The sequence below is a fragment of the Schistocerca americana genome, chromosome 2 (assembly GCF_021461395.2).
Source record: "Schistocerca americana isolate TAMUIC-IGC-003095 chromosome 2, iqSchAmer2.1, whole genome shotgun sequence".
In the NCBI taxonomy this organism is placed as follows: domain Eukaryota; kingdom Metazoa; phylum Arthropoda; class Insecta; order Orthoptera; family Acrididae; genus Schistocerca; species Schistocerca americana.
The window spans coordinates 516516532-516531591 of NC_060120.1; positions in this window are offsets into that span (position 1 = coordinate 516516532).

Below are 15060 nucleotides of genomic sequence, written 5' to 3' on the forward strand. Positions count from 1 at the left end.
CTGTACACAGGGATTCGCAAACCCTTCTCTATCGGAACACTCCAAGAATTCCGATATTTTGATGGAACACATTATTTCTTTTAAAGGTAAATAAATTTTAAAAAATGAGACAACTTGTTTTCCTCATTGATTACTAAAATTTTAAATCATTACTGATAACGCAGAAATCATATTACAATTTTTAAAACAATTTTAGGATCATCAAAATGTTGAAAAATAAACGCCGTTGTATTAATAATTTTTCTCAGAGCGCTTATTCGCACAGTTTTGGGAGCCCTGCACACAAATCAGTTGCGGTAAAGATGCAAAAGTGCTTACTTTTGTAAATAGTTTCTGTTATGTTGGGACTACGTAGAAAGTAACGTGCACAAGTAGCTGGTACAAATATGAACAGTATTCAACCAGCGAGGTTACCGCTACCACGTGGAAATGTAAAAGACGCACCAAGACTTTGTCTTTGGAGAGACACCGGTGCTTAAAATAGGAATTTGGCCCGAGTCCAGTGCAACTTCCCTTTCGGAGGTGTTATCCGCTTGCATTACGCCTAAAGTTTTCAGCGAGTCACGCAACAGGCATTCAGAAATGTTGTACTGCACTACTGTTTTAATTTATTTATAAAAACTTCTGAAATGTTTAAAGATAGATGGGAAATGCTAACGTATTTTCAGGAAGTAGTAGCCTATCTGATACAGCAGTACGTCGTAAGCAACAATAACGGCGATGACTCGTTCTTCTGGCTTTCCACAATGATACGCCGCGGTTAGAGCAGAACACGGCACGTGCTTCGTTAACTTTTTTACTTATGTTACAAACAAATGGACACTTTAGAAGCAAGAATAGTGAAATTGCTTGAAACTACCTCTTGTCGGTCGGTATTACTGTGGAACGTTGCGTACCCATCTTGTATTTTAAGGGACGTTCCCATCTATTTTTGTTACAGTGCATTGTGACGGTACTCGGAAACCAGTGGAACACATCTGTCGGCGGTTGTAGGGACAACGGAGAGGTAATTTGAAAGAAAGAGAATAACTCCAGCCAAGAAGCAAAGGTGTCGGGCGGATGCTAACAGGCAGGCCCGTCGGACAAGCGACCCTCCTTATGTACCATGTACCTCTGGATTCTCCGCAGGGACCATTAAATACAATTCACTCATGGCAGGTCGCGCTGCCGTAATTGTAGCCTTGGTAACGACATGATGACACTCGGCCCTGCTAGCGCGGGGAAAAACGCACGGGACCACCGAGGATCTTTCTCAGAAACGGGGGTCCGAGTGCAGGTCGCAAATGAACTCTGGAATCACAGCTTTTAATTTCAGTAGTTTTTGCTTCTCCTCATTTGAAGACGTCATCGGGAACATATTTTACCGCTGACGCTCAGACACGAAAAAGCGAGGCTACTTGTGTAGCAAGCATGAGAGCGGCGTGACGCGCGGAAAGAAACACAGAGTTCGTGCCCACTCGCGAGTTAGACAGCCGACGGAGCAAACTCTTACGTTTGCACAAAATAATGGCACCAGTCATCTCCGGCGCTTCTTTGTAGCGTGAGTTTGAACTCCTGAAGTTGGATGAAAACTGTAGTAGGTGAGATATCTCGGCGTGTTCGATTAGTGATGCGTTTTTGTGTTTCCAGTGGAGTTAAGGATTATATTTTTGCCGATATTTAGACGATTAACCTGGCCGTCTTTTCAGATGCTGCGAGCTGTGTTCTTGTGTGTGACTACTACATTTACTCTAGCGGATATTGGGAAGTCTACTGAAATATTACTCTGCCCAGGCATTCTGCTCTCGTGCCCCATAATACGGATGTCATAGTGAGGTATATGTACGCCGCAACCAGCCAATGTGAGCTTGTATCTAAGTACGTACTCATCCTACAATATGTTTTTATTTCTGCTAACATTATGCTACCACACATGCTCAAAATATGCAAAAAATCAACTTTGAGAAGTTTGTTCTTCAGATTTAACCTGCTATTACAGTAACACTTCTTACAGATCATTGCGTACTAAACAGTAGCTTTACTCTGGGGAAGAAAACTCTATTCAAAGTTGTTCAATATTTCCTCGGATTACTACATTACAGCTGCCTTTAGCAAAAGCTTAGAAGTTAAAACAAATCTTCTCGCTGAAATACTCGTATGTGATTACACTTCGGTACTAAACTTTTAATAGCTCAATTAAGTATATTTATTAGTTGTCATTCTTGTTACTTTTCCATTCACTTCATATTTTCATGTAATTACCGAAATAATTGATTATATTTCGAGACTCACCTTTTAACAGCGCAATTAAGTATATTTATTGTCGTGCTTGATAATTTTCTATTCACTTCATATTTTCATGTCATTACCGAAATAACTGAAAATATGTTGGAAAAAGCTTTTCCCTCTTTATGGAACGGGACGTGTTTGACTAAAAGTACGTAAAGTGGTGCTGTTATTTTGACGTAAGTACTACAGAATAATAAAATAATAAGTAAGAAAGTGGTTAGCTTCGAAATTCAACAAGAATCACAATTAACTCAGTTTATTATAGTTAAAACGCGCGATAAAAAATTGAGAAGTCAAAACTAATACCCTGGCAAGGATGGTTAAAGAATCTGGTATTTTATACTAATAAACGCGGAATTCTGTAAAACTTATAGTTTGATAACCACACATTTAGACTGTGGTGAATCTGATGAATCGTGTGGATGTTTGGTCGTCGTACATGAGATTTTTTCCATCCTGACGTTTCGTCCTGAGTTACTCTGAATATCTTCAGAGGTGCTCCTCGTTCAGGTGAGCCTTACTGACTGACGGGTGTGATGTAGGAGAGCGACGTAACCGCGGTGGAAAGGGGTGTGGTTCAAGCTTTCACGGTGTTTTCGTCGCTCTCCGAAAGACACGTCACTCACCAAGACCAGGAGCACCCGTGAAGATGTCCATTGCAGCAGTAGATGAAACGTCAGAAGTGGAAAAGACTGTTGGACCACGGCCGTACCAACCGCAAGATTTCCAAAAACTAAACCGGTCGCGAAAGCTTTCATTTAGACAGGCTGTAATGACCGAAAGCCAAGATACCTAAAGCATGTGTTAAATAGCAGTTGCTTTTGCGAGGGTCACGCGGAGAATCCCATTACTGATGAAATCGTTTTCGCACCGTAGCTAACGACGCCTGTCGTTTGAGACACGGTGAAGTCAGCAAAATATTCCCCATTCTGCACGCCGTCCATTGAAATTACGCATAGAATGACGCAGACTGGGCTTTCTTTAACTGCTCCAACGTAGGTACAGCCACACGCCGTGTAAACACTGACGAGGAGAGAAAAAAAGACTGCGCCAAGGCAGACGGGCGCGCCGCAGAAGAAGCAACTGGCGGCTAATGTATGGCCGCGATGTACGCTTATTGCTGCGCCGAGATGGCGAGGGATACGGCGGCGGGATGAGGCCTGCGCTCATAATTGGCGGCCCTGTTTACAATTACGAAGGCGCGGTGGCGCCACGGAGGTGCGGCGCAGTCCTTGATCTGCTGCAGCGAGACCCGCCGCACGAATCGGCTAGCCCTCTCGCACCCGCCCCCCGCCTTGAAATTATCCATTACACGTGTTTTTATTACTTGTAGCTTATAAGACTTATCTTACGCGAGCCTCTTTGAAATACATATCCATGTAGGATAGAACGAATAAAGCCGGCCGGTGTGGCCGAGCAGTTCTAGGCGCTACAGTCTGGAACCGCGCGACCGCTACGGTTCCAGGTTCGAATCCTGCCTCGGGCATGATTGTGTGTGATGTCCTTAGGTTAGTTATGTTTAAGTAGTTCTAAGTTCTAGGGGACTGATGGCCTCAGAAGTTAATTCCCTTAGTGCTCAGAGCCATTTAAACAAAGAAGTAATATAGAAACTATAAAGTTTGGTAATTAACTATTCAGGCAATGATATAAAAGGAGAGAATTGTACCTAAAAGCGCATGTTGCAAACGGTCACGCAGCCTTCCCGTTGCATAATTAACAATATTAAAAGCAACAAATGGTAGAAGTCGAGGTTTATCTATGTCTGCTCATAAATGTCTACAATCGAAAGAAATACCTACTGCTTCAGCAAATTTTATAGTACGATTAATGAAATGTTCCGAACTATTACGCCATGATCGAATGGATTTAACATTTAGACCCAACGTTTCGTACCCATCTGCGGATGACATTTTCAAGAGGGATCGTAGCTTCTTCAAGCGTCCGATTCACACCCTGCCTCGCTAGTGACTGCAGCAAAATTCATGCATCCGAGCAGAGGCGTGGCGTCACATGTTTTGAATACCCAAGCGTCGTCCACTTTTGCTATCATCCCATGGTGGAAGAATGGCACACATCTTCTTCAGCACCGGTATCCAAATATCATTCTACACTGAAGAACCAAAGAAACTGGTACACCCGCCTAATATCGTGCAGGGCCCCGTGAGCACGCAGAAGTGCCGCAACATGGCGTGGCAATGACTCGACTAATGTCTAAAGTAGTGCTAGAGGGGCCTGACACCATGAATCCTGGAGGGCTGTCCATAATTACGTAAGAATAAGAGGGGATGGAGATCTCTACTGAACAGCACGTTGCAAGGTATCCCAGATATCCTCAATAATATTCATGTGTGTGGAGTTTGGTGGCTAGCGGAAGTGTTTAAACACAGAAGAGTGTCTCCGGAGCCACTCTGTAGCAATTCTGAACGTGTGGGATGTCGTATTGTCCTGCTGGAATTGCCCAAGTCCGTCGGAATGCACGATGAACATGAATGGATGCAGGTGATTAGACAGGATGCTTACGTACGTGTCACCTGTCAGCGTCGTATCTAGACGTATCAGGGGTCCCATATCCCTTCAACTGCATACGTTCCACACCATTACAGAGCCTACACTAGGTTGAACAGGCCCCTGCTGACATGCAGGTTCCATGGTTTCATGAGGTTGTCTCTATACCCGTACACGTCCACCCGCTCGATACAATTTGAAACGAGACTCGTTCGGCGAGGCAACATGTTTCCTTTCATCAACAGTGCTATGTCGATGTTGACGGCCCCAGCCAAGGCGTAAAGCTTTATGTCGTACAGTCATGAAGGGTACCTGAGTGGGCCTTCGACTCCGAAAGCCCATATCGATGATGTTTCGTTGAATGGTTCGCACGCTGACACTAGTTGATGGCTCAGCATTGAAATCTTCGGCAATTTGTGGAAGGGTTGCCCTTCTGTCACGTTGAACGATTTTCTTCAGTCATTGGTCCCGTTCTTGCTGGATATTTTTCCCATGTCGGAGGTACCGGATTCCTGATATTCACGGTACACTCTGAAATGGTCGTACAGAAAAATCCCCATTACGTCACTACTTGGGAGATGCTGTGTCCCATCGCTCGTGCGCCGACTATGACACTACGTTCAAACACATTGAAATCTTGATAAGCTGCCATTGTAGCAGCATTAACCGATCTTGAAAGTGCGCCAGACACTTGTCTTATATAGGCGTTACCGCCGGCCGGGGTGGCCAAGCGGTTAAAGGCGCTACAGTCTGGAACCGCGCGACCGTTACGGTCACAGGTTCGAATCCTGCCTCGGGCATGGACATGTGTGATGTCCTTAGGGTAGTTAGGTTTAAGTAGTTCTAAGTTCTAGGGGACTGATGACCTTAGAAGTTAAGTCCCATAGTGCTCAGAGCCATTTGAACCATTAGGCGTTACCGACCGCAGCGCCGTATTCTGCCTGTTTATATATCTCTAAATATGCATGCCTATACCAGTTCCTACAGGGCTTCAGTGTATTTCGCACCCTCCTCTCTCCCATTAAAATTCCTGTGGTATTTTACAGTCTCTATAGCCTCTCTTTATAGGCTTCCATGGTATCCCCTTGTCGGCGCAGTTATCTTGTATCCCTCTACATCTATCCACATTTGTTCACACATTCCATAGGGCAGAATAGCACATAAAAATAACTTCATTGATGTGACTTAGGTTATTAGTGGAGGGTCACATGCCCGCCAGATACAACTTCTGCTCCATCTACAGTGACCCATAGCGACCAGTGTGCTCTTTTAATGGGACTTATAAGCTTGTAAAAGGCTGTTTTCTAATTTGAAGACCATATGAAACCGTAGTCAACCTCAGTGAATGTAATAAAGGATGTTTGCAAAAGAGTCGTGAAGTAGTTCGGTGCACGTAGGGCAGAATGCTTGCAACGGACTCTCGTACTGCGTCATGCAGACGTTAGACGCTGGACAGCGTTGCATGGGTGTTTACCGAACACGGCAGCAGCAGTATTTATAATGGCTGTGATTTAAAGCACGGCGCTGGGCAGTGTCAGGCCGTACCTTACAGCTCCGTCGGTATAAACAGTACAGCACAGTGCAGCGCAGACACCGACTGGCAGCCTCTGTTGCAGTCGCCGCCCACGTTTGCCACCTGCGGATCACGCCCACTGCGGCCGAGGGGCTGCTCGTGATTTCTGCAATGTTGAGGGCCACCGTTTCAGTGTCGTTACAGATCAGCTCTCGCTTCCTTCTCTTCCTTCTCTCCTCCATTCTGTCTACCTTCTGTCTGTCTGTCTGTCTCTCTCTCTCTCTCCCTCTCTCTGTCTCTCTCTCTCTCTCTCTCTCTCTCTCTCTCTCCCTCTCTCCCTCTCTCTCTCGGTCCCTGCATGCATGTTTGTGCGTGTGCATGTATTTGTGTGTGTGTGTGTGTGTGTGTGTGTGTGTGTGTGTGTGTGTGTGTGTGTTTGTGTGTGTGCGTGTGTGTGTGTGAGAGAGAGAGGGGGGGGGGGGAGAGAAGAGAGAGAGAGAGAGAGAGAGAGAGAGAGAGAGAGAGAGAGAGAGTGAGAGTGAGAAAAGAGGGGAGAGAGACGGGGGAGGCAGGAAGAGCAAAGAGCTGAGTGGGGAATAACAAGAGGTTGAGCCTCGCTAAAGAGTTCATTTAGCTGGATTAGCTTCTTGCAGCATGTGTCCACATCGGATATAAATTTAATTAAAGAGTTTGAAGAACACGACTGCTGGATACAGTATGTCATCCAAAGAATTCGTATACTGATTGTGTCTTCCCGTCTCCTTTTATGATGGCATGAACTCTGCAATTGGGTTACACTGTCAATGGGGTGCCTGAATGTCTGCAGAGAAAATGGCAGCCCATTCTTCCTCAAAAGCTGAAATAAGAGAAATTATGTTGGACGCTTTGGTCTGGAGCGAAGTCGAGTTTGTAACTCACCTCAAAAATGTTCCATTGGTTTGAGGTCAACACTTTGGACGGGCCACTCCACTTCAGGAACGTTACTCTCGACAAACCACTGCCTCGTAGATATTGCTTTATGAGAGCGTGCATTGTTACTGATACCAACAATCACTGTCTGTCCCTCTACTGTAAGCAGTACCCACTGCGGTAAAATATGTTCAGTACAGCACAGTACAATGCCTTCCACCTCCATTCATACTGGCGGGGCCATCTCAGGCGACATTTAGTGTGCAATTCCGTATTCCACAATGATGTACGGAAACCGTTGATCAGATAGTGTATAAGTATACAGATAAGGAGTCCTTAATTATTCAGTAAATGTTTGTTCTTGGCGAGTCACTTAGAAGGTTTTGCTCTGTCAGCGGGTGACAGTTCCTGTTTTTAGTTGTGATGCACAGCTATTGCAAAACCAACTATGTCTAAATATATAGAATTTTTTAAAAAAATTATCATTTTGATTAACAAATTGTTTTGATGTAAAGGTAAGAAAAAATTTTTGGAAGCTATGTGGCACGCCACCAGACCTGAGGATTTTCATTGTATATCTGTTTATATTTCAGGTAGACAGTCACGGAAACAAACTGCCAAAAATGTTCGTGTGAAACCGGCTGTCATGTGCTCTGAAATCCAAGCAGTTTTTGTCCCCGTTTGTATTTAAAAGGGATATTTGTGGAATTACCCCTTGTGAAAAGCAAAAGAAAATACCTTAACGAATGCAGTCCTTATGATAGTTCTATACCAGTTTCTAGAAAGTGAAACCTTCCAACATCCTTATGAGAACAACAGCGTCCAGACACAAACCTTTTAATTAACCCGTTGCCTTCACCGCACTGGCACCTGCTTGTAAAGTAATTCGCAATAATGAGCTGTCTCGACGATGGATTGGCGAGAATAGGCAACAATGTAACCTAGTCTCGTTGGTTTGAGAAAGTCTTAGTATATATGCCCCTCCCGTCTTTCCAGTAACTTATTGGGTAATGACGCAGCATAGCAACAGAAGCAAATGCAATAATTTCAGAACATGTTCGTAAAGCTATGGGACTAATTTGAGGATTGTCATGTTTTGGAGGACACATCGAATACGCGTGAAAGTTAAATAAAAAGTATGATCCTAAACTTAATTTTTTAAAGTGCCCCAAGGTAGCACGTCCATGGATGTGGTTCAAATGGTTCAAATGGCTCTGAGCACTATGGGACTTAACATCTCAGGTCATCAGTCCCCTAGACTTAGAACTACTTAAACCTAACCAACCTAAGGACATCACACGCGTCCAAGACCGAGGCAGGTTCAAATGGCTCTGAGCACTATGGGACTCAACTGCTGAGGTCATTAGTCCCCTAGAACTTAGAACTAGTTAAACCTAACTAACCTAAGGACATCACAAACATCCATGCCCGAGGCAGGATTCGAACCTGCGACCGTAGCGGTCTTGCGGTTCCAGACTGCAGCGCCTTTAACCGCACGGCCACTTCGGCCGGCCGGCCGAGGCAGGATTCGAACCTCCGACAGTAGCAGCAGCGCGGATCCAGACTGAAGCGCCTAGAATCGCTCGGCCACAGCGGCCGGCTCCATGGATGTGAAAGATACACCATTGTAAATCGGATAGTTCTATTAAAAATAAGAACTTTGTAGTCTTAATGCCAAATTAAAATTGCTCTAAGTTTTCATTCATATAGAAGACATGTTTTTGTGAAATAGGTTGGATCTTTTCGGAGCGCCTTGTATTAATGCCGTAAAGCTTGACAGCGTGGTCCGTTCTGTTCGAATCTATACAGGATATAGTAGGTGTCATCTTCAGGCAAAGATTATCGAACCGAAAATTTCAACTAAAATTTGACAAACTTCATGCGTTGCTGATCATATAAACTTCAAATTTCTTTTCTACTTCGTTTTTGTTCTCTAAATTTTAATGAACCACTCGTCACATTTCTCGTGTCCTTATCATAAACGCTGTCATCTTGAGGATAAAAGCTGGCCTTGTAAATAATACCAGACTCCAAACACCCGGTACTTTTCGTAGGTGCTGCGGTACATTCTGCATATACGTAAATATAGTGTGCAACCGTTTTCGTTGTAAGGCATACAGACAAGAACCTCTTGTAAGGAGAGTTACAGAAAGGAAAACACGAGTGTTACTATATAATTGCGTAGGCTTCCGCGGCCAGAGTCAGTTGACATAATAGTTTTCTGGGTTTGGTACTGCGTCATAATGTAAAAACTACTGCTACTATAGAAAAACCAGCGTTTCGGCCACGATTGCAGCGGCCTTCTTCTCGGTCTAACCATTAGACCCAAGAAGAAGGCCGCTGCAATCGTGGCCGAAACGTTGGTTTTTCCATAGCAGCAGTAGTTTTTACATTATGACGCGGTACCAAACCCAGAAAACTATTATGTCAGCGAGTGTTATTATTTAGGGTCATTCTTGAAAGAAAATTATTGACAGATATGAATGCAGCAGTCGCGTGTCTTCAGATTCGTTCGCCACGTGGGGCGCGAGAGGGAGACGAATGGCTGGAGCCTCCAGGAGTCAGGGAGCAATGGCTCACAGCAGATTCGGCAGTGGCCGCGGAGGCGGGCGATTACAGAGCCGGGGGACGCCGCCGTGCACGCAGGCCGCGCGCCCCTTATGGCCAAGAACAATCGTCCTGGCCGTCAGCAGGCAGCGGTGAGGCACCAGTGACGTCACCGGCCGCCGCCGCGCCTGCGCCGTTAATTGGCGGGCGCGCGACCCTCCGGTCAGCCCAAGTGGCCGCCCCCGCGGATGCCTCCTGTAATTGCTGCTGTCTCTGCGCTCCGCCGTCGTGCTGCCGCTATTCTGGTCTCTCGTTTCCGTACCCACTGCTATTTAATACACTCCGTGTACCGGGTGATCAAAAAGTCAGTATAAATTTGAAAACTGAATAAATCACGGAATCATGTAGATAGGGACGTACAAATTGACACACATACTTGGAATGACATGGGGTTTTATTCGAACCAAAAAAAAATACAAAATTTCAAAAGATGTCCGACAGGTGGCGCTTCGTCTGATCAGAATATCAATAATTAGCATAACAAAGTAAGACCAAGGAAAGATGATATTCTTTACAGGAAATGCTCAGTAGACATATTGAGCATTTCCTGTAAAGAACCATCATTCCTCAACAATAGCTGTAATCGAGGAATAATGTGAACAGCACTGTAAAGCATGTCCAGAGTTATGGTGAGGCATTGGCGTCGGATGTTGTCTTTCAGCATCCCTAGAGATGTCGGTCGATCACGGTACACTTGCGACTTCAGGTAACTCCAAAGCCAATAGTCCCACGGACTGAGAGGTCTGAGGACCTCGGAGGCCAAGCACGACGAAAGTGGTGGCTGAGCACACGATCATCACCAACGACGCGCGCAAGAGATCTTTCACGCGTCTAGCAAAATGGGGTGGTTCTAGTAAAACCCCATGTCATTCCAAGCATGTGTGTCAATTTTTACCTCTCTATCTACATTATACCGTGGTTTATTAAGTTTTCAAATTTATACTGACTTTTTGGTCGCCCGGTCCTTTCAGGTACGACACTGACGTCCTTTCTGCCAGTGTTGTGCGTTCTTGAATCATTAAATGCAGAACTGATCTTGATTTTCTCCTAGACAACTTTTATTTAAGAGACAGCGATCGAATTATATTTTAGTTTGCTTGGAACAAATGGTGTCTTCAAGGAAATGTATATTTTCCGATTTCCGCTATTAGTGCTCAGAGCCATTTGAACCATTTTTGGACTAGACCCTGATAATAGAGAATAGACTTTAGTGGTTCGATGGTCCCAATGCATGATCTGCTAATGCCGATTTAGTGGTGTTGCACATGCGGAAGTTTGTCTTGCGTACGTTAAGCTGGGTGTTGATTATATTTCTTTTAGTAGTTTGTTTGTACTCTTTGTCTACATGTGCAAGGGATTTTGTGTACTCCCCGTGATTTTGTTTGTATCACCAGGGATACAAGGTTGCTCTTACACGTCTGACCAATTTCCTCTCATTTCTGAAACAAAACTCTTACATCTTCTGGGGAAGCCAATGAGAAGTTTATGACGTGACAGTGCTAAGCTCTGTCACTACGGGCATTTGTTTTCCTTTCCCGATAAACGTGTGTAGTACACAAGTTAGGGCGACTGGAGAATTTTTGGAAGACTGGTCAACTACAGAATAAGATCTGCTCTAGTCCCTCGACGGCATAATATATGTATTATGGCAGTAGACTACTGATTTATGTTTTCCGGATGTAAGGTAAGGAACAATCAGACGACGAGTGAATTGGGGCTGGGAGGCCGGTGAAACTCGCGGCGCTACGAACGCGGCCGGCAGACGATCATGGCGCAGTTGCCCAACGCTTGCTCAACGCGTTGCCCTCTGTAAGCAGTCTTCATGCGCACATTTCCAGCCTGTTCTCGTTTCGCTGCCTTCAAAGACTTGGTACCGGTTTCTGTTAACCCTGGCCCACTAAAGGGGGAAAAATTTACATTTCTGCAAAATCATCGTAAACTGTACAATTCCAGGTTTTATTCAAAAGTAGTCATAATTTACGGGTAATGCACTAGTTCATTACAACCATCAGGTATCCAACGATACCTTACTTACAAAACAAGTACAGAATACCCCGTTTCATACCGTATAATGACAATTTTGCAGCTCAAACCTTAGTGGAAAGGAAGTTAAGATTTATGTTATGTACCGGTTACAAAATTTAATAATTATTAAAACTCCAGCTGTATTATTTACACCAAAATTAGTCGAGAGTCTTCTACTTTAGACATCATTATTGCAGTCTAAGCAAGACCCAACTCGATGTCCTGCTAAAACTCCTCTTAAACAGCTGTTACAAAACGTCATCCTCATTCTTCAGTTGCTCGAATGATAAAAGAGCATACTTTTCTCACTTTAAGGTACTGTCATCTTCACTAAATTCTCCACTGCCTGCGTCTTTAGCAGATTCTTCAGTCAAATCAGACAATATGATAGTGTGAAAATCAAACTAAGCGTCATCCATCCTGTGCTAATTTCAGTAGCAGAGGACGAGATTAACACTGAAGGGACCAGTGTGATATAAACTAACACTGCTCTGTGACTCCTTGATGTTTCACGTAAGATTCCACACTAAGATAAATTCTAAGCGACGAAAGAAATATGTATACTATTGGAAAACAAACACACCATTACTAAACATTCGTAATACTTGCGACAACGGCACCAGTGTCAGCAAACCACTAGAGTCAGGCAGTAAACAGTTTAACAGTACTTGACAACGTTTATCATGAAGATACTCAAGAGCAAGTATCGCTCATATGTCCATATTGGACGTGCTTGGTGCACAGTACGTCGATCCTCCCGCGTGGTGGATGTGTTCGACTGGGACCTTGACGACGAATATGCCCGCCCCAACGATAACGCGCAAACCAGCAATGGGCCACTGTCACATGCAAATGCCCCACAAATATAGATATCGCACGATTCGACCAGCAGGCTAAATGGAGACCTGCAAAGAGGCCCATTCCAAATTGTTCAAGTGCTGATAACGCCGTCTCAGACGAGGTAGTGGCATCACTGTGTTCTTCATGGTGATCACTCGGCATCTGATGAGCTTCGTGTCCCTTGTATACCTTACGAGGCCTGGTGGACACGAACAATGCTAATGCACGCTGGTGGCCATCTAACCTGTCGCAGATAATTGCAGCTCGAATCACTTACAAACCGTCCGATAATGTCTACGTGTACGAAGTTACACTGGCGTCCGACCGTGTCTTCCGGGGGCTTCACATTTTTATCAGGCAGTGTACTTATAGCTATTTTTAATCACTATGTTGGTTATTAGTTGTTTTGTGTTAATTTAAAAAAAGTACAAAATTTTCGAATAATATAAAACGCTGGAAATTCCTAAAACAGTTCACAACAGCAAACGGAAAGATTATGTGTATTATGGTGAAAGAGTGAAACAAAGAAATGCGGCGTGAAGCCACTACTGTTATAGAAACACGGAGGGGGAACCTGAAAGTCGTGTGTAGGCGCGCGTTGCGGCAGGTGACGCCGCCAACTTGGCAGAGGCGAATCGGCGGCGCGGCCGTATTCGCGGGGACAGGGCCGGCCGGCCCACGCTGGCCGCTCCAGAATTCCAGGTCCACGGCGCTGCCCGAGAGGGCGGCGCAGTAACGTATGGCCGAGTTACGGCGGTCGCCTCGCTCCATTAACCTCGCGTGGTCTCGTCCCCGCGTAAATAATGCCCTCCTTTCCTGTCGCGCTCTTCGCATTCCCGATATTCTTTATCATCAGCACAATTGCGCGTATATTACGTGGAAGGGAAAGGCTGCCGGGTATGTCTCCTATGCAAATGACGCGAGTATATAGCTCAGGAGTATATTGGCGGGCACGTGCGCATGCGTGCATGTGTATGTGTATGTGTATGTGTGTGTGTGTGTGTGTGTGTGTGAGCGCGCGCTTGCGTTCTAACGCGACGCGGCTGGGCGAGTAGGTTATGTGTATGGGTGCCGTCAATAGGCATTGTTCCCGGAGCGACCATCCGTTATTGGGGGCGTCCAGGTGCGCAGCCAATGTCCGCTTTGCTATTCCCGTATCCTGGTGCTGTCGCTAATTTTGGAATGTCCGCGGAACCGCCACACACCACACCCTCGTCTCCCACACACTGCTCATCATGTGTTAAAATAACGTCGCCGTACCACACGGGAGGTACCAGATAGGCTACACGTCTCGATGGTCTCCCTCCGCGTTAATCGCGTTACCTTATAATGGCTCTGAGCACTATGCGACTTAACATCTGAGGTCATCAGTCCCCTAGAACTTAGAACTACTTAAACCTAACTAACCTAAGGACATCACACACATGCCCGAGGCAGGATTCGAACCTGCGACCGTAGCGGTCGCGCGGTTCCAGGCTGAAGCGCCTAGAACCGCTCGGACACACCGGCCGGTCGCGTTACCTTACAGAAACGTAGTAAATCTCGATGGCGGCGGTAGCACTTTTGCTACTGGGCCTCGAAACGTCATCCGAATGCGTCGGTGCCTTGCTTTCCTCTAGCGATTGAACTGTTCAGTAGATTACACTGTGTCTCCAGCCTTTTATGGAGTGTCAGAAAACACACTGACAGCCGGTAATTGAGTTCCTATATTGCGCTACATCCTCTTCTAAAGGATATTATAATGGTCAAGTTTATTTTAATTGGCTCTCTGGACGACGCCATATTGCCACATCAACAGTGGAAAATACGAAAAGGTGTTTCGACAATCCTGGACATTCATTGGAGCAAAGCTATATCCTTGTACGAAATTACACATGCTTAGACATCTCATACGAGGATCACTCCAAGAGAAATGCACACTATTTTTTTAATCTATCTTTCATTCTACATGTTTGAAAGTTTTACAGTGTTTAGATACATTCTTTAGGAACAATATTTTCATTTCTCCACATAATTTCCATCCCTCCCAACTGCCTTACGCCATCTTGGAACTAGCGCCTGTATACCCGCAAGGTAAAATTCTGCACCAACCTGTTAGAGCCACTGTTTGGCAGCATGCACAAGCGAGTCATCATATTTAAACCTTGTTCCTCGAGGAGAGTTTTTCAGTTTCCCAAAGATATGGTGGTCACATGGAGCCACCTCAGACTGTAAGGCGGGTGTTTCAGTGCTGTCCATACGAGTTGAGTGATCGCTTCCATGGTTTTTTGACTGACATGTGGCCGTGCATTGTCGTGCAACAGCAAAACACCCCGCTTTTGCCGATGTGGTCGCACACGACTCAGTCGAGCTTGTAGTTTCTTCAGTGTCGTCACATATGCATCAGAATTTTT